Source organism: Panicum hallii, chromosome 7 (assembly GCF_002211085.1).
Source record: "Panicum hallii strain FIL2 chromosome 7, PHallii_v3.1, whole genome shotgun sequence".
NCBI classification, from domain to species: domain Eukaryota; kingdom Viridiplantae; phylum Streptophyta; class Magnoliopsida; order Poales; family Poaceae; genus Panicum; species Panicum hallii.
This window is the reverse complement of record NC_038048.1, coordinates 26,242,249-26,267,722: the sequence shown is the minus strand read 5'-3', so window position 1 is coordinate 26,267,722 and position 25,474 is coordinate 26,242,249. Positions and strand designations below refer to the sequence as shown.

The window sequence follows — 25,474 nt, the reverse complement described above, 5'->3', positions numbered from 1 at the left end:
GTCCAATTGATGTATGCTGATAAAAAATAACTTTAGCACCAGCCCGGAATAAATATATAAACAGATCTGGAGCTATTATGCATTTATGCTATTCTGACTGGATGGCGCATCATACATTATGATGGACAATTCATTAAGTAGTTACAATTCATTCAATAACACGCCAAACTCCATGAGAATAGACTTCCAATGAACCGTAACTGAAGCTGGAAAGTGAAAACAGCACACAAACAAAGCCACCCTATAGGCTATAGCCTCAGTAGGGTAGGAATAGTAGCAATTTTCTTTTCGTTTTTCCGATTCCTAAGTTGAATAGAACTATAATCTTTAAACAAAGAGAGAAAGAAACAGAAAATAGATACCATGCCTCGTTTAGTGCCACTCTCTGAATACACGCAAAAAAGAACATGTATACACATTTCATTCATTGTTCAAAATTTCATGAAGAAACTAGATAACAAGAGCATTTTCCTACAAGGACTGGAACCTTTTGTTCAGGCACCACTAAATAGGCTAGCCCCTTCCAGTCACAAACACAAATATATGTACCTCTCCTAAAAATTTTCTTTAGTTCGATTTGTATGACCAGTACTCTTTCAAGAGACCGTGGAAGAGAGATCCTTCGGCTTCCATGAGCTTTATAGGTTTATCATACTCGACTACTTTACCTGGAAGTAAGTTGAACTCATGAGTCTGGACTGTGGTACTATGTGCTGCAAACTACCCTAACACAGATTTTTTTTTCACAATACAGAACAATTGAACTAGAAAGATATAAAAACCTAAATTAATAACAATTGAGCAGGAAAATAGTATCATTCATGGTGTGGCAATGTACAATAAAGTTAGTAGGAAATTAGGAATAACTGACGCAAAAAAGGTTGAAGCGGTATAGTGGGGAAAGGATTGCCAGTTCGGCACTTGTACCAACGATATATTTAGTTTCTGGCACATGCTCCATTTTTAGTGGTGACCAACCATTTTTAATTGATTATAATAGCATCACTCTGTTTCTCATAAGATGGTGAGAAAAGAACCTTACCATCACTCATTGAAAGTACCATACCGCACTCCATAACTGTCGGTATACGGTGCGCAACAGTGATTACAGTGCAGTCTTTGAATTCTGTTCGGATGATTTTTTGAAGGATAGCATCAGTTGCATTGTCTATAGAGGCTGTGGCCTCATCGAGAACTAAGATACGGCATCTTCTCAAAAGTATTCGTCCAAGACAGATAAGCTGCCTCTCTCCCATGCTCATATTCGACCCATCTTCGACAACTGTGCAACAAGAGCATAGTTGATACAATAAGAGAATTCACGATATCATGCTAGCAGGTAAAACAAAAAATCAAGGATACTTTCAGTGAACATACTACCAATCACTTTTGCGAGGCACAGAGGTAAACCCCATATTTTCAAACAAGTAAAAGAAAATTGTGCTGTTGAAAACATTTTCATAATTTTTTAAGGTTAAAAAGAAACCAAAGAACAGACAGATGGAGCAAGTCAGCCTCCTTACCTGGTGAATCTAATCCCTGTACCTTCTCCTGGACCGAGGCAAGAAGTTGGCATTTGTGAAGAACCTGCACCAGATTAGCAGTTAATCAATTTATTGGTTCCTTTTTAGTTTGAAGATGTTTACCATAAAATAAATTGATCGAGAGGATTTTTTACATCTGACAAGCACCTAAATAAGTTTAGTCATCTCATTTTGATTGTGTTCCGATTATTTTCTTCTGAAATTGTTAAGCATTACATCATTGTAACTCCATGGTAATTTGAACTAACATGAACAATACAATCGCCATATCTTCTCATTGTTCCAACAACATAAATATTTAAAAAAAATCTGAACAATGAATAGGGTGAGAAAACCAAAAGTAATAGCTGTATATATTATAGGACATTATCTTACCTCCCAAATTTCTTCATCTGAGAATTTCCCCATAGGGTCAAGATTGTATCTTATGGTGCCCTGAAAAAGTGTCGGATCTTGTGGAATGATACCTAAACGTGAACGCAGGTCGTATAAGCCTATTGTGGTGATGTCTATGAAGTCTACCTGTTGGAGTGTATTGTGCCCATGGGGCATTGTGGCCCATTGGGCCCATGTGTATTACAATACCTATACCCTGTTAGGGTTTGTGTTCAATAGAATGTATCTCTTCTATATGGTATCAGATTAGCTTGCTCTCCTTCTCTCCTTCTGCCCGCCGCCGCCGCCGGCCACCATGGCCGGCCGCCGGCTGCCGGCCCTCTCCTCCTTCCCTCCCCTCTCCTCTTCCTCTCCCTCCTCTGCTCCCGCTCCGGCCGCTGTGGGCGCCTGGGCCGCCGGCGCCGGGCTGCCGCCGCCCGGTTTCCCCGCCGCCGTGCTGGTCCTCGCGGGGGGGCCGGCCGCGGGCGCCGCCGCGGGCGCCGCCGCTCCCCTGCTCCAGGACGCGGGGGGGGGGGGGGGGGGCAGGCCGCGGGCGCCGCCGCTCCCCTGCTCCAGGACGCGGGGGAGGGGGGGGGCAGGCCGCCGTGGGCGCCGCTCCTCCTCTGCTCCAGGGGCTGCCGGGGCTGCCGCCGGGTGCCGCGGCGGGCACCGCCGTGGGCGCCGCAGTGGGCGTCGGAGCTCCTCTGCTCCAGGCTGCTGGCGCCCTGGGCCCCCTGCAGCCCGTCACCACTGCTGCCGCAGCAACTGCTGGCGCAGGCGCCAGGGCTGCGGGACCCCAGCCGCGCGCCGCCGTCGATCCGGCCGCCCTGCGGGCCGCTGCACAGCTGCTGTAGGCCGTGGGCGCTGATCCGGTCGCCCTGCGGGCCGCTGTGCGGCTGCTGCCAGCCGTGGGCGCTGCGGGCACGCAGCCCGTCATCGATGCCGCGCCTAGTGCCGCTCAGTCTGGCCTCGGGATGGCGCCCGAGGATGCACCGTTCTCCGGCGCCTTCCGAGGACAGCAGGCCGACGCCGCTCGCGCCGCGGCCCTCCTCACCGCCAAGTCGGAGGCTTCAGCCGCCCAGGAGCGGGTCCGTGTGGCTGCCCTCGCCTGGGAGCGCGAGCGCGCCACGGCCGACGCCCTCGCTCTCCGGGTCGTCGAGGAGGAGCGCTACCTCCGCATCTCCTCCGGCCAGCCTGTCGACCCTGAGCCCGGCACCTCCTCCTCCTTTCAGGCCCCGTCCGCTGGATCTGGAGCCTGGTACGATCCGACCGACCCCTCGGTCGCCCAGCTCTACCTCCAGGCTGCTGGTGTCCAGAACATCAGGGCCCTGGTCTCCGTCCTCCTCGACCCCGTGTCCTCCTCCTACAGCCGCTGGCAGGACCAGGTCCTCCTCACCCTCCGCCGCTACGCTCTCGACAACCACGTCCTCGTCGACTCGCCGATCGAGGTGCAGGACGTGATGTGGCTGCGTCTCGACAGTGTCGCCATGTCCTGGATCTTCGGGACCATCTCCCTAGATCTTCAGGACCTCGTCAGGACCCACGGCGGCACTGCGCGACAGGCTTGGGTGGCGCTCGAGGGGCAGTTCCTCGGCAACGCCGAGTACCGCGCCCTCCAGCTCGATGCCACCTTCCGCACTTTCGTCCAGGGGGACCTCTCCGTCGGTGAGTACTGCCGGCGGATGAAGAGCATGGCTGATGCTCTTCACGACCTCGGGGATTCGGTGTCCGATCGGGTCTTGGTGCTCAATGTCCTACGGGGCCTGAGCAGCACCTACGACCACCTGAAGTGCTGGATGACCCGCCAGAGGCCCTTTCCCACCTTCCTGCAGGTCCGGGACGACCTCGCTCTTGAGGAGCTCACCAGGGGTCTTGCGCCCGGATCCTCCTCACCCTCCGCCGCGCTTGTTACCGCTCCACCGTCCTCCTCCGCTGCTCCTGCCACCTCCCTCCTTGGGGCTGCTCTCGCCGGGCAGACCGGAGGAGGGGGGGGGGGGGCGTGGACGTCGCCGGTGACGGGGTGGTGGTGGTGGCACTGGTGGCCCTGCTCCTGGGGATACCGGTACCGGTGGGGGCCGTCGGAGCGCGTCGACCTCGGCTCCTGCTCCTGCCCCTGCCCCTGGAGGTACGCCCTGGCCATCCTTCAGCAACCCGTGGTCAGGGCGCATCTCGATGTGGCCGCTCCAGGGTCAGGTGGGGGGCCTTCGTCCTCAGCTCCAGCTGGCGGCCATGTTCACTGGTGCTACTCCTTTTTTCGCGCCGTCCTGGACCCCGCCCACTCAGCCTAGCCAGCAGCCGACCTGGCGGGGGGGGGGGGGGAGGGGTGGGACCAGGCCGCTCTGGCGCAGTCCTTTAGCACCATGGGACTGGCACCGCCGGTCAGCACCGAGTGGATCGCCGACTCAGGTGCCTCGTTCCACACCACTCCTGATGCCGGTATCCTCTCTTCTGTCCGACCCCCACACCCCTCTTGTCCTTCTTCTATCATGGTTGGTGATGGGTCTTGCCTTTCTGTCACCGCCGTGGGTTCTGCTCCTCGTCTTCCTAATGTTCTTGTTGCTCCTCGAATGGTTCACAACCTTCTTTCCATTCGCCAGTTTACTGCTGACAACTCTTGTTCTATCGAATTTGACTCCTCTGGCCTTACTGTGAAGGATTCGGCTTCCCGGCATCCTCTTCTCCGATGTGATAGCCCGGGGCCCCTTTACACCCTTCGGCTTCCTGCTTCCGCTGCCTCGCCTTCGGCTTCTTCGTCTGCTGCCTTTGCCGTGACACCTTCTTCCACCACCTGGCACCGCCGGCTTGGTCACCCCAGCCGCGACGTTTTGGCTCAGCTCAGCCGTAGTACCGATGCTCCTTGTACTAAGGCCCCTGCTGAGCACCTCTGTCATGCGTGCCAGTTAGGTCGTCATGTTAGACTTCCGTTTTCTTCTTCTTCTTCGCATGCTGCGCATGCTTTTGATCTGATTCACTGTGACCTGTGGACATCTCCTGTACTCAGCATGTCTGGTTATAAATATTATCTGGTCATTGTTGATGATTTTTCTCATTACTCTTGGACTTTTCCTTTGCGCACCAAGTCTGAGACCTTCCCCACCCTCCTCCACTTCTTTGCCTGGGTGTCCACTCAGTTCGGCCTCACAGTTAAGGCCGTCCAGTGTGACAATGGGCGAGAGTTCGATAACTCCACCTCCTGGTCCTTCTTCCTGTCTCGGGGTGTTCAGCTGCGTATGTCTTGTCCGTATACCTCTCCTCAGAACGGCAAGGCTGAGCGGATGATTCGCACGACGAACGACGTCGTGCGCACCCTCCTGATCCAGGCCTCTCTGCCCAAACGCTTCTGGGCTGAGAGCCTCCACACCGCCACCTACTTGCTTAACCGTCTTCCGTCCACTGCTTCTCCCGCTGCCACTCCACACCACACTCTCTTCGGTACCCCTCCTCGCTACGACCACCTTCGGGTCTTCGGGTGTGCGTGTTACCCTAACACCTCCGCCACCGCTTCTCACAAGCTGGCGCCCCGATCGACTCGTTGTGTGTTCCTCGGGTACTCCCCTGACCACAAGGGGTACCGATGCCTTGACCTCACCTCTCGCCGCGTTCTGATCTCCCGACACGTCATCTTTGACGAGTCGGATTTCCCCTACTCTACCTCCTCTACACCTTCTCCTGACCCCGAGCTGGAGACTCTGTTTCCGACTGACCCGGTGGTTCAGCCACCGTTCCCTGTCTGTCCTTTTCCTGCAGGTTTCCCTGGCACGCCGGCACCATCTCCGGTGATCCCTGCTGCGTCGAGCGCGGCCCCGGTGCCCGCGGTCGCACCACGCGCGGTTCCCGGACCTCCGGTCGTGCTGCGCGCGGCCCCAGTGCCTTCACGTGCACCTGCGCGGTACACCCAGCCGGTGCAGGTGTACCGGCGTCGCTCGGCGCCAACCCCGACACCACCGCAGTACACTGAGCCGGTGCAGGTGTACCGGCATCGTTCGGCGCCGACCCTGGCGCCGCCTCCTGCTCCGGAGGCTCCTGCGACGCCGACGCCGGCGCCGTCGCCGCTGCCGCCGAGCCGGAGGTATACCACCCGCCAGTCATCCATCAGGATCCTCGGCATATCCATCCCATGGTGACTTGGCGGATGGCCTCTCAGGCCGCGACTCTCTCCGCCGCCGAGGGAGAGCCGCGTGTCTCTCCTGTACCCTCCTCTGTCCGCGACGCCTTGGCGGATCCTCACTGGCGTCGCGCGATGGAAGAGGAGTATGCGGCTCTTCTTGCCAACCAGACGTGGGACCTCGTGCCGCGTCCGTCTGGTTGCAATGTGGTGACTGGCAAGTGGATCTGGACGCATAAGCGTCGGGCTGATGGCACACTGGAGCGCTACAAAGCTCGCTGGGTTCTCCGGGGGTTCACACAGCGGCCTGGTGTGGACTATGATGAGACCTTCAGCCCTGTCGTGAAGCCTGCTACGGTGCGCACTGTCCTGTCGCTTGCACTCTCGCGCTCTTGGCCTGTGCACCAACTGGACGTGAAGAATGCGTTTCTTCACGGCACTCTGTTCGAGACTGTCTACTGCTCTCAGCCAGCGGGATTTGTGGATTCGAGCCGTCCGGATATGGTCTGCCGGCTCAACAAATCTCTCTATGGGCTGAAGCAGGCTCCTCGGGCTTGGTACTCTCGGTTCGCCACGTTCTTGCTGACATTGGGGTTCACCGAGGCCAAGTCTGACACGTCTCTCTTCGTCTACCGCCGAGGGGATGAGACCTCTTATCTGCTGCTCTACATTGATGACATTGTGCTCACAGCCTCGAGTCAGCAGTAGCTTCAGAGTGTCATCTTCTCTCTGCGGCAGGAGTTTGCTATGAAGGATCTCGGTCAGCTCCACCACTTCTTGGGCGTCAATGTTGAGCCTTGCCCGTCTGGTCTTCTCATGCACCAGCGGCAGTACGCACTCGATATCTTGGAGCGGGCTGGGATGACTGATTGCAAGCCCTGCTCCACTCCTGTCGACACTCAGGCGAAGCTGTCCGCCGATCTGGGTGATCCGGTGGCTGATCCTACTGCCTACCGGAGTCTGGCTGGTGCTTTGCAGTACCTCACCTTCACCAGGCCGGATCTCACCTACGCTGTCCAGCAGGTCTGTCTCCATATGCATGATCCCCGGGAGTCACACCTTGCTGCGCTGAAGCGTCTCCTCCGCTACGTCCGTGGCACTGTGGACCTTGGCCTGGTACTTCACCGCTCGTCTTTTGCTGAGCTGGTGGTCTACACCGACGCTGACTAGGCTGGCTGCCCGGACACCCGTCGATCCACTTCCGGCTACGCCGTCTTCCTGGGCGGCAACCTGGTCTCCTGGTCGTCCAAGCGGCAGCCGGTTGTCTCTCGCTCCAGTGCCGAGGCGGAGTACCGGGCTGTCGCTAACGGCGTTGCGGAGGCGTCCTGGCTTCGACAGCTCTTGGCGGAGCTCCACAGCCCGCTCGCCAAGAGCACGATCGTCTACTGTGACAACGTCAGCGCCGTGTATCTCTCCACCAACCCCGTCCAGCATCAGTGGACAAAGCACGTGGAGATCGACCTACACTTCGTGCGCGACAGAGTTGCAGTCGGCGATGTTCGGGTCCTCCATGTCCCGACTACCTCCCAGTTTGCTGACATCTTCACCAAGGGGCTGCCCTCCTCGACCTTCTCGGAGTTTCGATCCAGCCTCAACGTAGCCGGTGGCTAGTCGTGGCTGCGGGGGGGGGGGGGGGGGTATTTGCCCCTTGTTCTCTCTTCTTGTCCAGTCTTGAACACCGCTGCGCCGGTTGTTCAGACTGCGGGGGGGTGTTGGAGTGTATTGTGCCCATGGAGCATTGTGGCCCATTGGGCCCATGTGTATTACAATACCTATACCCTGTTAGGGTTTGTGTTCAATAGAATGTATCTCTTCTATACTACCAATATTTTCCCTTCAGCTGGCTCAACAAGACGAAACAATGCACCGATTAAAGTTGTCTTGCCACTTCCAGTCCGGCCAACAATACCAATTTTATCTCCACCTTCAAATGTGCAAGTGATTCCATGTAGCACAAGGGGAGCATCTTGCCTGTACCTAATCTGTTTGATAAAAAAACCAGTCACACAAATTCGTTTTTTAGATAAAGGGAAGCATTCCAGCCTTTTGCATCAACTGATGCTCGAGGCCAAATCACACAATTTCTTTAGAATTCATGAATGATCTTGCCATGTAAGTAATACATGTAATTTTTTATTTTTGATTACCTTTAAATCTCTAATCTCCACCCTGCCAACTTGAGGCCAGTCTTGTGCCGGTCGATGTTCTTCAACAACTGCTGCTGCTTCACTTGGTATCTCCATGAACTGGTTCACCCTTTCCACGGCGACAATTTGATTTGCAAGGCTGCATTGGTTTTGTATAGAGAAAACAAAGGACACATTTAGGGACAGAGCATATGACAATGCCAGTCCTACAAAACCTGCGCAAGTATGACAGGAATAATCAGATGTAATAAATCAAAGGTCGTACTTGTTGCACGCTATTTTTGACTTTGTCCAATATTTACAACGATCTGGCAATACCAGCAACTACAATGAATTGCTCACCTGGGCTAAGTGTTCCAGGAGGAAGAAGAGCCATGGCACAGGCACAAAAGGAAACAATAACAGAACTCATTGTTTCCAGCCGTAGAATCAGCCATTCAATTGCTGCAAAATTATAAAAGTATGCGCCGGCATTCTTGTCAACAAGCTCCAAATATTTAGCAAAGAAATTATCTTCTTGATTGAAGGCCCGAATTGTTGTAGCCCCTGAAATCGCTTCACCCAAGCGATTAGCTAGACTGGACTTGGTAGTGCCATTGATCCGCATCAGTTCCTTAGCTGAGGCTAAATAGTACCGCTGCATGACCAAAAATAACAGGGACCAGTTACCAGCCGTACCTGGTTGTAATTTTGCATGAAAAGTTTTCATGGTTCAAATTTTGTCCAAAGTTTCACAAAATTTCATCAACGCTTAAGTAGATACTAAAATTGCCCCAAATAGGAAAATTCTTGCATGTAAAAAATCCTTGTTGGAGTAACGCAAAAAATTGAGTCCAGTCAACAAAGTCGCGCAAAATTACCTGCAATCTAGTTGCCAGAACTATCATTGGCACTGCGATAAATAGAATTTGCCATGTAACAATTACCAAGACCCCCAGATTGCTATATGCATTTAAGCTGGCACTAACGCTAAACATGAAGGTGAATGGAACATCAAGGTCAGCAATACTTAAATCTGAAGAAACCTGCATGGGGAAAAAAGCAGCAAGTGAATCCATCAATAATAATTATCTACATTTGTAGAAGGAATCTTGAATTTATAGTGTTTTTCACTGTCTGATCTTTTAAAGGATTCTTACACGGCTAAGTACCCTTCCAAGAGGGGTAGAATCATAGAATGACACTGGTGCACGGAACAACGAAACAAGTAATTGGGAAAACAAGGATCTTGATGTCTGGACCCCAAGAACAACAATAAATAAAGATCTAGATAGTAGGAAGAACATCATACAACCTCCAATAACAATGTACACCAAAATCAACTTCAGTGTATTAACACTAGGATTCTGGACATTTGCTGCCATCCATGAATTCTGTGATATTTGCCCAGCTAGGAGAACTATGTAGGAAATAGCGCAAAGAGAGGCATTCAAGAAGCCTTTGTTCTGGCGCAGGTAGAGTATATAAGGCTTGAGGCCTGTATCCCCAATTTCTCTTTCCTCTGTTTTAATCAACTGATTTGCTGGTGATGGCTTCACAGATCCTAAAAATATGTTTCCATGAGTATCATTTTTCTCCTTGGTCGATATTTCCTTTGCTTTGTGGGATAACACTTTGTTAAGGTCTGAAACGCGAATAGTATTTTCATGAGCCTTTACAAGGTTCTGAAATTCTTGACAAGACAGCATTAGATCTTGATAAGGTGCGGATCGAATAATCTCTCCATTTGACATTAACTGCAAAGAGCACTATTATTTTATCACAACAAACAGAACATACAATAAACAAAAAAAACCATGGGATTAGTGTGACATGTAAACACAAACCAGAATGGAATCAAATACTGGTAGAAAATCCACTTGGTGGGTCACCAAAAGAACAGTCTTGTCTGATAGAGCTCCCTAACATATTCCTGTGCAACAAGAAAGCTTTTGAAAACCAGTCTATTCTCAAGTAACAACATTGCTCTCACAATTGTAACATCGTTCTTACATTGAAGAGACTTGTTGCTGTATGGGCATCAACAGCACTGAAAGGGTCGTCAAGCAGATAGATGTCTGCATTTTGGTATAACGCGCGAGCAAGCTGAATACGCTGCTTTTGACCACCACTTAGAGTCACCCCTCTCTCCCCAATTTGAGTATGATCCCCAAACGGCAACATTTCAAGGTTCTTGACTAAGCAGCACCTTGAAAGCGTTTCCTGGTACCTGTGCTTATCCATTGGAGATACAAAGAGAATATTGTCTCGCACAGTTCCCGTTTGGATCCATGCATACTGAGAAACATATGCAATTTTTCCACAGACTTGGATCTGAATATTTCGATGATGTTTAATTAGTACAATTTAAATTATTATGGAAAAGGAATTAATTAACATAGTTTTTCTTTGTGAGGATATAAATTATACTGATTAATCATTGTCAAATCATTCAGATCCAAGCTTTTCTTGGTGAGGAATTAATTAACATAATCATAACATAAATTAGCAACCATGGTCTAAGGTTCTCAAGTGCACATATTAACGTCATATTGCTCAACTATTAGGCAGTAAACTCTATACCTGCAATTGAGTGATAGAGTAGCAAAGATTATAACTTTTTTTTCAATCAGATGATGCATAAGGAACTTAATCAAAGTAGAATTTTCTTGCATGAAGTGAGATACTTCAAAACCACACAAACTACAGCTGGAAGATTTTCTGTTCTGTAAATATGAAGGTAATATAGAAGCATACCATGCCTTCTGTTTTGAGGACTTCTCCTAGTACTGCAGCCAAAAGTGCTGACTTTCCCGACCCTACCTCGCCACAGATTGCAACCTTCGCTCCATTTTTTACCACCAAATTTATATTTTTCAGAGTTGATTTGAAGGGGTTCTCATCCCATGAAAAACTGCCAGAGTTTATCACTATCGGAAACTCGCCTATACAATGTTTGGTTCTTACTTGTCCACTCAGCTCAGGTGCATCAAGAAACCTTGCAATCCTACTGAAAGCAACTTTAGCTTGTATTACAACTCCAATAACATCTGGTATCTGCCTAATTGGATCTTGCACAAGGCTCAGAGTTGCCACAAAGGTGAAGACATTGCTAGCATCGAGGGGAATTTTCAGAAGGTAGCATGTGAAGAAGGTTGCAGCCGAAACAAAAACCGGTGATGCCCAAAACAGCACTCTGCTGTATGCTCTACTAAGCTGGTATGCTGACAACCACTTATATTCGATCTCCCTTAACCCCTCAACGACCATCTTGAAATGCTTCTCCCATGCATAAAGTTTCAATACTTTCATATGAGTTAAGGATTCGGACATGGCTTTCAGTCTCACGTCTTGCGCTTTCCTGAGTTCACTCTGAAATTTGTGTTGTAGTTTGGCCACTGGAGCATTGCAAAGTACAGTGATTATGATGACAACCAGCGATGCAATCATGGCAGGACCAACTGCATTATACAGAATCGACAGAGAAATGCAAAGTTGAAGACTTGCGGTCCATGTTTGATGGAACCGGTATGGGAATTCCCCTATCCTGTAGGCGTCTACAGTGACATAGCTCATGATCTCTGCAGAAGAATGCTTCATTTTTGCTGCGTTGGATAACTTCTGCTGTTTCTTGTAGATAGCAGCTGACAGGAATGACCTTACCTGGAGTCCCAACCTCCGAGTTCGGAAATACCACTGCCTCTGCGACAAAGATTCGCAACATTTGCAAAAGAGCAGTGCTGCAGCCAAGACATAGGCTTCATATGTAAAGGTCCCTTTCCCCAAGGAAACATTGACGTAAGCCTTGAGAAGCAGCGGCCCTGAAGATAGTGCGAGCACCTTGACTAATGCAAATACACCTGAGACCATGATCCCACTTTTGTGACAGGAAATGATAGTCCAAAATATCGAAGGCGTGCCGTTTCTCTGCAACTCCTTGCTGTTCAACTTCTCCAAGAGCATCAAGTACTGGTTATGTGCCCAATCTGTGGGGTCTAAAAGTGGCAAGTCTTTCTCCTCAAGGGGCTTCTCATAACCCATCTTCATCAAAGGGTTTAACCAGAGAAATGACATTGTACTGAAAAACCCGGCTTTTGCAAAAGGGGTCACCTTACTATCAGAATGATCCGTGTCGCTGCTGATCTCGATGTTGAGTGGCTCACGTAAATCATTGTCAGTTCCTCCATAACCATCTTCCTTGATGTGCCCAATTCCATAGACAATGAGGAGAAGCGTGCCTAACAGAACAGAACATCAAAACAAGCCTTCATGGTGATTGCCTTATCTGCGACGTCGATGTGAGCAATTGAAGAGTAAAAAATGAATGCAGCGCATACGGCCAGGAAAACCGACCAGAATCGAACAAATGCCACTCCGAGGAAGCATGGCCTGACGCCAAAAGCAAAGCCGGTAAGGATCAGACTGAATCCTTGAAGCAATGCCACCAGCCACCAATGTGGCAGGTAAGCAGAAGCATCCTGGTGGATGTTATCCACGGCTACCATCCACAGTCCTAGGCCAAGATAAACCAAGCCCATGCAGCCATTGAACACCACACCAGCAAACTGCAGTGGTGAATTCAATCTGAGTCTGACAAGTTGCCGCGCAGACGCTCTGCTCTTTCGAAAACTGAGAAGCAGCTGCACGCCAGGTATGATGACAAGGAGTGCAGCGATGCCAATCAGCAGCAGAGGATTCGCGCAACTACAGCTTGCTGCCGCACAAGAGACTGCAGCTTGTCGTAGCGAATTGAGCTCCTGCACATGTTCATCGTCCAAGGTCCTACTCATGACATACTACTACGGATGGTGGGTGGTGTGGGTCAGAAAGGCATTAGAAATGGAGATGACCCTGCAAACATGTAAGAAGATGAGAGAGGCGAGAAGCTACAGGACTCACTGGGTGAGGTAACTAAGCATCTATCCAACCAATCCTCTTCTAGTCATGGGAGACCCAGCAACGCCCAAAGAAACTGACCCACAGCTGCAATATTTCTTTCTTGTTGATTCCTTCAGCCACTTCAAGTGGCCCTCCTCATCAAGGAGCACCTGCAACAGCACTCCATCGCACTGGAGCATGTGGATACTACCTAATCGTTTCGTCAGGGAGTGGTATGCTTGGCCTTCTTGGTCGTATGCCCTTTTTTCATTCTATTAGTTGTTGTGTGGCTGGGTGGTCGTTTTTTCCTCCCCCCCGCCCCTTGATCACGTTGTGCTAGCGGTTTAGTTGTGACTTGTGACCACCTACCCCGCCGTGGTCTGGTTGTTTCTTTCGTTTCCCCTCTCTAATAAAATTAATGGCAAATCTCTTGCCGTCCTTTTGAAAAAAAACTTAGCGTTTAGAGAATACAAATATATGCACCAAGAATGGTCAATTACTTGCAGCACCAACAAAACAAAACATCTTTCTCTCGTCGGAAGAGAAAAAAACACCTTCCCTCGGATGAGGAAAAAAGGAAAAAAAGAGAACCATAGGTGGAGCTTTCAGTGGATAAGCTTGCTCAAGACAGGTACACTCCAAAAGGCAATATCGCCTAGACATTTGTTTGGAGACAGACTTGGAGAACCGTCCAAGCCAATTTGGAGGCCCACCTCGGAGAGCAGTCCACACTAAAATTGTCATCTAGGCCACGTACGAACTCCACTTTGGATGTTCTACAAATGTATGGAAAACTAAGTAGATAATCTTTCTAGTGCCACGGATCCCACAATGGGAAGTTCGAGTCAATGGGAATCGTCGAAACAAGTGGACGTACCGAAACTGTCAGGGTGTTGCGCACCACTTTTTTAGCCGTTGGCCCATGTATTATGTTGGAGTATATTAAAGATGTATCTAGGGCTACTTGGCCGAACTCAACTCTTTATAATTCAGTAGCCGCTGCCCAAGAGGTCTTGGATTTTGTTTAGATTAATCTGTTAGCAACAATTTCACCGTTGATTAGTTTGTAAGACCTGAACTCGAGTGATTAATCATTCATCTGCAATTTTTATTTTATATCTTTTTTATTCTTGCTTGTGTCTTTGATTCACAGGGAAGGATCAGCCTTTATGGCAATATCAGCCGGGCAGTGCATGTTTGATAACCAGAGTTCAGGTCTTGTTGATTAGTAGACCGATGGTTTGTGTCAAGTGGCCGCCAAATCAATAGTTACCCTCTCTTGACAGAAGATCGGGGACTTACGTTCCCATCAAAATCTCCATGAATATGTATCTCGTGGCAAAACTAGCTACAAAGTTCTTTGTATTACGAGGAACATTTCTCTGCAATAAATATGGATCAGAATCTAAAGGGTAGATGCAAAGCAGACTAGTTAGTGAACATCTTACCAGAGAGTTGCCACTCTCCCTACAAGTTCTTCCTGAATCCCTTGCAATGATTAAGCTCCCAGGTCCCTAACTCGTGTAAGTAATTAGAACTTTCTGGTGCCAGTGAGTCTCACAACGCCTACCCACATAAATTCTGGCTGTCTTCACTATCTTGCACTTCACTTGTTCCGGTGTGGCCTTTATGCAAGGTGCACTATTGCACTATAACTGCTAGTGTATTGTGGGCTGTAGTATCCTCTATCGATGGCATGTACCTTCCGGTGCACAATAGTGTCTTGCCCATGTCCTATTAATCACATTATCCTCTGATCATGTCTTGTCCTAAAAGGCTTGCAAACCATATTTTAACCATAACCTTTTTATCCAAACTCAGGTGTCAAACATCTTGAACTCTATTGAAGTCTCGTTGGAAGATCCATACATATCAACTTTAATTTTGAGCACAACTGCATGTTATCAATGCCATGGGACAAGGTAAGAGCAATACATTCCTCTTAAGAGGCTTTTACCAACACCAACGTAGTCGGCGTCTTAGGGCTGTAGTATAGTATTCTTGACATTGCTTCTCTTCACTTATTTGTTGCCTTGGATATTAGGACCTCAAATTTATTAAGGGGTTTATCTAAAGGATTTGTGTAAGAAGGAAGACCATTTATGAGTTAATTATACATGCCAATTTAATATTTTATATCCAATTATAAAATTCTATCACACTGTGACACCCCAGGTAATTAAGAAGACCATTCATGAGTTACTTATTTATGATTTGTTGTATCACATTTAATATTTTCTATCCAATTATCAAATTCTATCACACTGTGATACCAAGTAATTAGGATTTTACTTAATCCCTAATGATAATTAAGGTTTCATAAGCACAATTGGAATAAAAAGAATCATGTGATAAAAAGGAGTAAATTTGAGCCAAATTGGAGTAAATTTTGGTCAAATTTATAACTTGAAAATTTGGAAGGAAGGGTTGAGTGAAATCAGTGCAAAGAGGTGTAAAGAATCAAAAGTAAACCAAATGGAAGCAACAATTCAAATTCCATTAAAAAAGATTTGAATTTGGGCAAGATTCTTAAGGGTGAAATCATGATCATTTAGCCATGTTTGAAGACATCAAATTTGAAATCGGGTCAAACAGTAAACTTGTGGCCAATGTAAAAGTTGTAGTATGAACTATATACTTCATCATGGAAGAAAGTTTGAATGGAGTTTAGAAGGAATGGAGTAAGAATCAAACATCAAAAGTTTGAAAAGATTGCTGATTTCAAGATGAAGCAGAAAGTTCCAAGTCCGGAAATGCGTGGAAAGGGGCTAACTTGAGCTGGAATGTAAACTAATTTTTATGATTGGAAGTTGGATAATAACACCATCACAGTAAGTTTAATGTTTGGAAACACGATGGTATCATGTAAGATCCAAGAAAAGTTGGATAGGGCATTTAAATTAGAGCCCAACGTTTGAAAGTAGAAAGTTTATCTCTGAACTTGAATATCGACTTAATTTAGTGAAAAGGGCCAATGTTTAGAAGCAATTTTTGTGCGAAAGCTATAGATCTTTTGAACATGTGTTGAATACAAGGAATTTAGCCCTATGTACCGGCTACTCCCTTCATTTTTTGACATGCCACATTTGCTTTAATTTGTCCGAAGTCAAACTTATCCAACTTTGACCAAGTGTATAGGAAAATATATCAATATTTACATATATCAAATTTATTTTATTGAATCCATTATGGAATATATTTTGATAGTGCATATATTTGGTAGTATAGTTGTTATATATTTTTCTATAAACTTGATCAAAGTTCACTTAGTTTGACTTAGGACAAAACAAATATGACATGTAAAAATATAGAGGGAGTACAAATCTGACTCAGGGAGCGTTGAGCATTTACATTTGGAATTTGGAGGAAATTAAATCCAAAATCTGTTGTTCAGACAAGAAGAGATGGGAGGAAGAGCAAAGCCGAGCAAACACCACTATCGATCGCTGCACGGTGAAGTTCGCGCGTGCCATGCACTGGCAAGCGATGAGGACAACAGTAAGCAGCTAGGCAGGAGGCGAACGGTGCTGGGATGATGAAATTCAAATAAATACCGTGCCCCAGCTTTCTCTTTCTCTTCCCGCCATTTTCACCATCGCTACCCGCGGTTCGTTGCCAGCCAAATTCATCATCATCGTCGCAGCTCAGCCCAATTCCTTGCACCTATGCCTTCTTCCTCACGAGCTCAACTACTCATTTGATCCAATCCCAGCCATCCACAAGCACCACAAACCCTAATTCACTGTAATCGTCTTCCTCGAATCATCGATAAGCTCCATAGGGTACCTCACCATGGAACCCTATGCCTGAGTTAGTTTGTCAGCAATTGATGGTCATAGCAAGGTAGCTTAGGTGCTTGTGAAGCTCTAGCACTCATGTTTGGGCTAGGTATGTTGCTTGTCTGATCCGAACACGCATGTCGCCGCATTTCCATATCTCGGTCATGGCCGCCACCATGAAGTGCATAGGTTCGACCATCTAGGGCATCTTATGAGGAAAGCCTCACGTCTAATAGGTCAAGGCAGAGCTTAGAGAGCTGCTTGTTGTTGATGAGTCGTTGTATATCGGTCGGTCGCTCCAGCCACAGCTCGGGCTGCTGCCACGAGCATCGCTCTTTGCAGCGTCGCTCTTCGCCGGCGAGCCGTGGAGCTAGGCCAAGAAGGCCACCATGAGATGTGCAAGCTTGTGAGGAAGCTTGCCGGCAAGGTTCCGTCGCCGAAGACCTCGCCACCGGCAGGATCCACTATCAACCCAGCTCGGTACCAATGGTCGAGGTACAAGGTATTATGCTTGGGGCTGGGTCCGTGCATCAGTAAGAGAGGGGTATAGAGAGAGTGAGTGAGAAAAAGGTTTTTTGGTAGGTTTTGGGCAGGAAACTAATATTAGGATCTTAAAATTAGTTTTAGTTCATTTGATATTATTTTAATTATTATAAATAATAGAAATGTTCAAAAATAGTGAGAGCAATTTTGTTAGGTTTTATGTTATTTTCCTTTATGCATGATAATTATGAGACCATAGGTTTGATAACAAAATATAAATGTTTATTTAAATGCCTTATATTAAGGAATTTTAATAAATACTTATTCTTTTTTAAGTTAATCCTAAAATTTATTAGGGAAAAGTCCAGTTTACAATCTCGAACTATCGCAAAAGTCTGATTTTCAACCAGAGCCATCCAACTGTCGAAACCGGACAATTTGGCCCTTTGGGTGGTTTTGTATTTTTTTTAAAATAAAAAAAATTCTAATTAGATCTAAAGAATCGAAACTATTTCATTTTAAATCAGAAAAATATAGAACTAGTACCAAAATTTTTATAAAAATATAACCTATCTATTATTGCTCTATTTGAAACTTATTTGTTGAAAACTAATATTCATAACTATAAGTAATAAAATACTATGAACATAAAAAAATGAATCCGAATAACTAACAATAAGAGTGCAAATAGATAGATTATATTTTTAGAAAACTTTTGATACCTATTTTGTATTTTTTTAATTTAAAATGAATTACTTATGAATTTTTTAGTTTAAATTTGAATATTTTTAATTTTCATAAAAGGAAAAACCACCTCTGAAACCACCCAAAGGGCTAAATTTTTCCGATTTTGATAGTTGGATGGCCTATGTTATTCGGTTTTGTAGTTGAAGGTTGAAAATTGAACTTTTGTGATAGTTCGAGGGTGTAAACCGGTCTTTCCCAATTTATTAATGCATTACCCATTTAATAATAATAAATAGGAAAATAGGATTTTCTAGGGTAGAATAAATGATTAATCCCTAATAATTGACTAAAATGATTTAAGGTAACAATAAATTAAGAAAATTTGTTAGGGCTTCTAGATGAGGGCAGAATAGTGTTGGATGGCAACTTTTTCGTGAAGGAAACTAGTGAATCCAATTTTTTTGATTTTTGCAATTACTAATCCCTATATTTACCCTTCAACAAGAATCAGAGTCCGCGGAGGTCGACTACACGGAACTACCTTCGAAAGCTCCGCAAGGAGAAGAGGAGGTGGTCATAGTTGAACATGAGCTCAAGGTCATTGTTGAAGCTACTAACCCCTAAGCGACCGAAGGCAAGCCCCGAAGCATCTAAACCCATTACTTTTGATTCATTATTTCATGTGTTTTATTATTTAGTATGAGTGCATTAAGTCTTGGAGTTGATTGAAATCCTACATGATGCATCAGACATTCCTTGAATTAAGGACATCTTTACCACATGCTTGGAAAATAAAAATTAAAATCAACTGCTTAGATTATTCAGTCAAACATCTTACTTTGCAAGTTAAGGATCCTTGACCCTTCTATGATTGGATCAAGGAAATTCTTGAGTTTACAGGTTGTTGATAGATGGTTAGATCAGAGGAGGAGTTTTGAGTACGTCATCTCATCCAAAAAGTTTAAGAAATAATGATATATGGGTTGTTTGCCCATTGATCATGTACTGATTGCATGCTGGCATATGGAACCAATAAACCTACATAATCCTTCTTGTCTTTAAATCTAAAATGCGTGTTACCCTACTCGACGTGAGAGTTGGTGGGGACATAGTGGAGGGGGTTTCCATACGGGGTGCGAACCCGGGTTCGAGTAACCCTAGTTCTTCAGATTCTTTGATCACTTTGGATGAATGGTTGCCTTGTGTGGCTTGATGGGATGCGCACGTGTCGTGTGGTCATGTTAACTCCTACAGGATATATAATTCGGTTCAGATTGCAACGTGCAAACATTATTATACTACTAGAAAAGTATCAACACCGGTTGCATGACCCGGTAATAAAAGGACCCTTTAGTATCGGGTGATGTTTCCACCCGGTACTAAAGCATTTGGGTCAAAAGAATATTTTAAACTCGGGGAGAGGTCCGCAGGTCACACGATTTTTCATGTGAAATATGCGCGCGTGGATGAGATTCGAACCCAGGACCTCTTGCCTCGCGCGTACCTTCCTTACCATCTTACCTACACATTAGTTATGGTTGAGAAAGAGATGCTTTCCTTTTGAACTAACCCGTGAAGAATCTTTTAATATCGGATGGAAACACCAACCGGTACTAAAAGCCCCCGGACCCTTTGGTCCACCCCCAAATATCCTGGTAGGCATTAGATCCGGTACTAATGCTATTAGTACCGGGTCCAATTTCTACCGGTATATTTGGGGTGGACCAATAGCTGTTTTTTAGTTGTGTTAGATCATGTAGTAAAGGTTCGTAATGTCCGGCAGTTTGTACGTGTACAAACAGCACTCAGAATAAATTAGGCAGCAACCATCGTCTGAGCACTCCGATAATGGCTGAGGGCAATAAATCCTGGAACTCACAATTAGTTGCTCCCGCGAACTACATTGTCATCCAGATTACCCGATCATGCTGTGAATGCAAGATGGCTGTTGTTTTGCCACATTGACGACATAACGTCTAAGCATTCTAAGACGAAATTGCAGCAACATGTCAAAATTTTGCTCTGGTTCCACGCGACTTCCCCTTTTCCTTTAGTAGTATACCCGCATCAAGAGTATGAGATGATACGCGTGTTGTTCCTTGTAGTACTATTTATGCTTTAGTAGCTGGGGTCTTGGGTATATAAACTCCGGCACCTTATGCATCCTTTTCATACTTCTCTCAACCATCGTGCGCAGGAGAATGATATAAGTAACAACAATGTTTGGACCTGTTACCCGCTGCCCTTATCAAGTTTCATCAATAAAAATGTTCTGGGAATGAAAGACATGAGGAAATGGCACCAGTGTTCTACGGCAATACCAAGCGAGAATAGTTTCCTGCTCGATGCTTGAGGGCGCATCATGTCATCAGCCATTAGTGCTCATTGGACATTGGGTGATCACAACTCATTGCCGGTGCAAAGCAAAATAATAGTGTGGACACTTGTTCAATGCATACTTGGGTTAATTTCAACAGCTGTATGACTTTTCAATATTTTACTACTATTTGATTTGAGTAGGCAATGTATAATTACCATAATAAACATGAGTGCAGAAACTGTTGGCTTATTATTTTTGTATGATTTGAGTGGCAAACAAATTGTTTCTGTAGTTAAGCAAGCTGTGTTTAGAGCTTTCTTAGCTAATTTACATTATTTGCCTAACACAAAATCCTAGCTAGTAGGAATATGTGCACCCCGAGAACATATCCAGTGCTCCCATGCCATCACATGCTCCCGTGCTCCTATTTTAAAAGATGCATCAAAATGTGAACAAACAAATCAACCAAAAATACTTATGAGTAGATGATGCATTGTCATGTTCATGCAAAACTTGAACTTGAACAAAAGTTTGTGCAAGGAGAAAAAAAGACAAAATCAGCATGCAATTGGGTCGGGTATACTATTCATATGGGATCCGCAACCCGCATCAATTGCATTATGATTTTATTCTTTTTTTTCTAATTGCACAAGATTTTATTTAAACTAAAAATTTACGTGGACATGTAATATTGCATCATCTAGCCATACATATTTTTGTTTGATTTTTTTGTGCACATTTGATGTATTTTATTTCATCGGGAGTACTGGAGCATCTAATGGCATGGGAGCACAGCATACGTCTCTCTGCACCCCATTAGCCACCTTTTTTTTAACATAAACCTCATTACCCACTAGCCTTAACAGGTTACATTTTTTTTCGGGAATGGAAGGCTCAGGTCCTCAGGAGGCAAAATTAGCATCGTCTCTATGGTTTTGTGCCAAGCTATATATGAGACATGTGAACAGGTTCAACAATATGCATAAATACAAGCAAACTGATGAATTGGTCTAATAGGAGAAGGCGCAAGGCCTGGTCTCGGTCTTGGAGGATAAAAGAAGTCGGAACCGGTTCTGTGCGTCGGTTTTTTGCAGACGAGACAGACGGTAGAACAGCGACGCAAGGTGGCGGCGCTTCTATTTTTCCTAGCGGAGTCTAGGGTTCTGGGATCTCGTGAAGATCTTTGTATGGATGCTTGTGTCGGCATCTTTTGAACACATCTTCTATGCAATAAAGATTTAAGGTTTCGTAAGTTGATGTGTTGGTAATCTTGTTCCTCCATTTTGATCTTTGCTTTGCATGCTTGTTCTTGTCTACGGTTTTGGTTTTAGATTGATTTATTGACCAACGTGATTAGACTTGTTTTGATCCATCCAAAACGGTGCTAGGGCATCAAGCTTTTGATCTGAAAAGTTTGGTTGGTTAGCCTTAAATGGTTTTTGTTTAATCTCGAAATTAGGGCTTGGCTAATTCGCGACACTATCTGACAGGATCTACTTGTTTATTTTATATCTCTAATTGTAGACCCCTGGTTGACGTGATTCAAATTGGGTTGGTTTCGTAATTTCATCAGTTATTTTCTGGTAAAGTTTCACGTCAATAGAATTTATTGTCTAGGAACTACACACGTTTTAGTGGAGCGTCCAGAATCTGTTTTTAGGGCCCTCTGATAGCTAAATTAGAGGGCTTCGATCCTACACAATGCATGCATATTTCCCACCCTTAAAACTATCTAATAATTAATAGCTCGGCCTAATATATACTCCCTCCATCCCGCAAAGAGTATTCCTTTAGATTGTCATGAGCTTCATCTAATTAAAGTAATATCAAGTACCAAGAAATAATTGTATAGCCAATCAAATATTTAAGTAGATACTATTTCTATTTTCAATACATTTGTATTCATTAAGGACTAGGTAACCAAATAAGGCACAGCACAGGTACCTGACCACTCTCCTCCCTCCTGACGTGCATGTACATAAGCCAATGCAACACACGCTTGCATGAACCTTCCATGTACACGCACCATCAAACAAAACCGGCCACAATCAGGAGCTCGTGTCCCACGCGGTCACGACACCTTGGCCTGGCCCATAACCGTGTCCTACATGGACACAACACACGACCAGCTCGGCCTTAAGCAACGCGCCCGTGCACGTCTAGGCATCCTGCCTATGTATTGTTGGAATATTTGGGCTAGATCTATTTATTCAATAATAAATTAAGAATTAAAAGATCCACGAGTTAATACCAGAGAGTTATAATTTGTGAGTAACGGTTTTTCCGTTGGAGAGTAATGGCTGGTAACGGTGTTTATTGTGGGGAATAATAGTGCAAATTGATGACCATTAACGCAGTTTGGGACATGCAAACCTATATAAGGAGGCAGCCCCTCTCATTCCATATACGCAATCAAGATATTCCTGCTAAGGAGATCGCTCACTTCTCCCTTTATTCTTCTTCTACTGCTACACATTCATTCTCAACGCAACTCTCCGCATGCATAGAAGCTTGCGTGAGCAGACCTCGATTTCAGTCTGTTACCATTGTGTGTACTGTGACATGGAAGAATTCAGAGTTCGTGTTTCAGTTACCAATAAAATCCATTGTTAAGCGGCATGACTGTCCATTGTCTTAAATCCACCATAACGCTTAATGCCGTAGCAGAAAGTTAGCGTTTGTGTTTTATTGTTTTCACAGTTCTTCTATATGAAAGCAATGTGCAGAGAGATTGAGCTCTGAATTTTCCAGTGCACAGACCAGTGAGGCCCACGGCTCTAACGCCTGCGTTTTTATCTTATTTAAATTGCATTACCAATCACTCGTTTAAAAATCTTTGAAACCTTTTCCGCCGCTCGAGCTCCCGAAAACCGCCTCCCGATTTTCCACCATCCCGACATCGCGCAGTCTCTTCCTCTTTTTCCACGGAGCCGCCCGTCCCTTTTCCTTTTCCTTTTCCACCGGCCCCACCATCCCGTCGCATCATCATTGTGTCGTGGTCGGCCGCGTGCGCCTGCCCGGCCACGATCGTCGGTGCCGCGTGCGCGTCCCCTCTTTGCTTTTCTCATATTTTGTTCAAATCCATTTTATTTCTCTCTTTTAATTCTCTCGCTTGCTTATTTAAATTGTTGAGCTACTATGTAAAAATTTAAAATACAAAGATTCTTTTTCTCTTTTTCTTATTTAAATGAGCACATGCGTGCTGCCTGCTCGAGCTCCTTGCGTGCATGCGCGGGCGAGCGCACGACTCGCCGCTGCCCCCATTGCTGGCTGTGCACACGCGCTCGCATCGCGCCGCTTGCGTCATGCCATGGCCGCCGCAGCCTCTGCTGCTCGCTGTGCCGCTGCGTGCTTGCTGCCCGTGCACGCCAAGCTGGCGTGCGACCCGCTGCTGTGCCGGCCCGTCTCCATCCCGTCCCTTCGCCCTTGCAGCTTGCACCTGGTCCCCGAGCATCCCGGCAGGCATTAATGGTGAGGTTACTGTAATACCCATGACCCTCCCATACCGGCCATCTCCCCTCTCCCTCTCGGCCTATAAATCAGCCCTCGAGCCGCCCCTCACTCCGCCGCGCACCAGGGGCCGGCGCCTGTGACGCCCTGAAAATTCACTTAATAAAATCCTGCGCTAGAGTGATTCGTAAAAACGGTTCGACGTCAAAACCCTAACCCTAACCGGAGCGCTGTTCCGTTCCGCATCGCCCGCCCACGCGCGACCGTCCGCCGTGATTAACGCAGACGCGACTCCCTTCCTTTTCTTTCTCTCCTCGCGCGAATACCGCGCGCGTGCCGACCAGCCGCGACCGCTGCCGCAAGTAGCGCCGGCGCTCCTCGTGCTGCGCGCGAATACCCGCGCGCGCGTGGCCGACCGGCCGCGGTCGCCGCCGCGACCGGCGCCGACACGCCCCCCCCTCTCTCTCTTTCTCCTTTTCTTTCTCTCTCCCATTTCCTTTCTTTCCTTTCCTTTCCTTTTTCTCTCTTCCCTTCCTTTCTTTCTTCTCTTCTTTCCCTCCTCCTTTTCTTTTTCCCTCCTCCTCTCCCCAGCTCCCGAGCGCCGCCCTGCCACACCGGCCCTCCTGTTTGGCCCCGAGCCGCGGCCCCTCCCCTCCTGTGCGCGCGCCGCGCGTGGCCGCGCGCCGCGCCACGCCAGCCGCCACTCGCGCTCCACCCCGGGCCCGCGCCACGCCACGCCCCGCGCGCACGAGCGCGCTCTGTTCCCGCGCGTGCCGCGCCGCCCGTCGCTGCCCCGGCCCGCCGCGCGCGCGCCGTCGTCGTGTGCCGCACAGCGCCGCCCCCTGTGCGCACAGCACCCGGCCCTCCCCACGTGCTTGACGCCGCCTTGACGGCCGCGCCCCCGTTGCACGCCGCGTCGCGACCCCGGGCGCCATTAATGGCCGTCCCGAAGCCGCTCCGCCGGCCACCGCCGCCTACCCCCTCCGGCCGCCTTTAGATAGACCCCGCGCGGCCCGCTACCCCCCCCCCCACAACTTCCACCGCCGCCTCTGCCCTCTCCCCTAGCCCACAGCACCGCCGCCGCCCGTGACACCGCCGCCGCCCGCCTGCCCCCGTGGGCGCGCCTCCTTGCCCCACCGCAGCCCGAGGTGAGTTGGGGGATCGGTTCCTCTCCCTCCCCTTTCCCTTTTCCCCCCTGACCCGAGTCACCCCTGGGCCTCGGCCGGCCGCCGCCGCCGGCACCCCCGCCCCTCCTCTGTTTCGTGCGGAGGGAAGGAGGAAGAAAGGGGCTTTTACCCAAAGCCCCCTCCCCTCTTCCTGTTTTTCCAAAGAAGCCCCCCCACTCTAACACCCCTATCCACTCCTTTTTACGAAAGGAACCCCGCTCTTTTTAATATTTCAAACCAAGCCCCCCCACCTAAACTTAATTACGCCCGACACCCTTTAGCATGCCCTGATTAATTCTAGGGTTCGCAAATAAACCCTTACCCCCTTTAGATATTTACGAACAAGTCCCTGGACCCCCGTCTAAGCCCTGAAACCACCTTTAGCGCGTCATTTTATGTGCGAAACGACCTTTGATTGACCTGAAACTTTACCACGACCTTTCTAGTACAGTTCTAAGCACGCTATACAGAAATTACCCAAAAATATTGCCCCTACCTCCGTAACTAAGTTATTTCCGATTCAAGCCTATCGGTAAAAGCTTTTAGTTCGTTCGCTTGATC

The 25,474-nt window shown here is 47.3% G+C and overlaps 1 pseudogene; it reads right to left on the bottom strand.

Moving 5' to 3' along the window:
* Positions 1-214: 214 nt before the first annotated feature.
* On the bottom strand, positions 215-23,810 carry LOC112900555 (annotated as a pseudogene).
* Between the last annotated feature and the right edge of the window lie 1,664 nt (positions 23,811-25,474).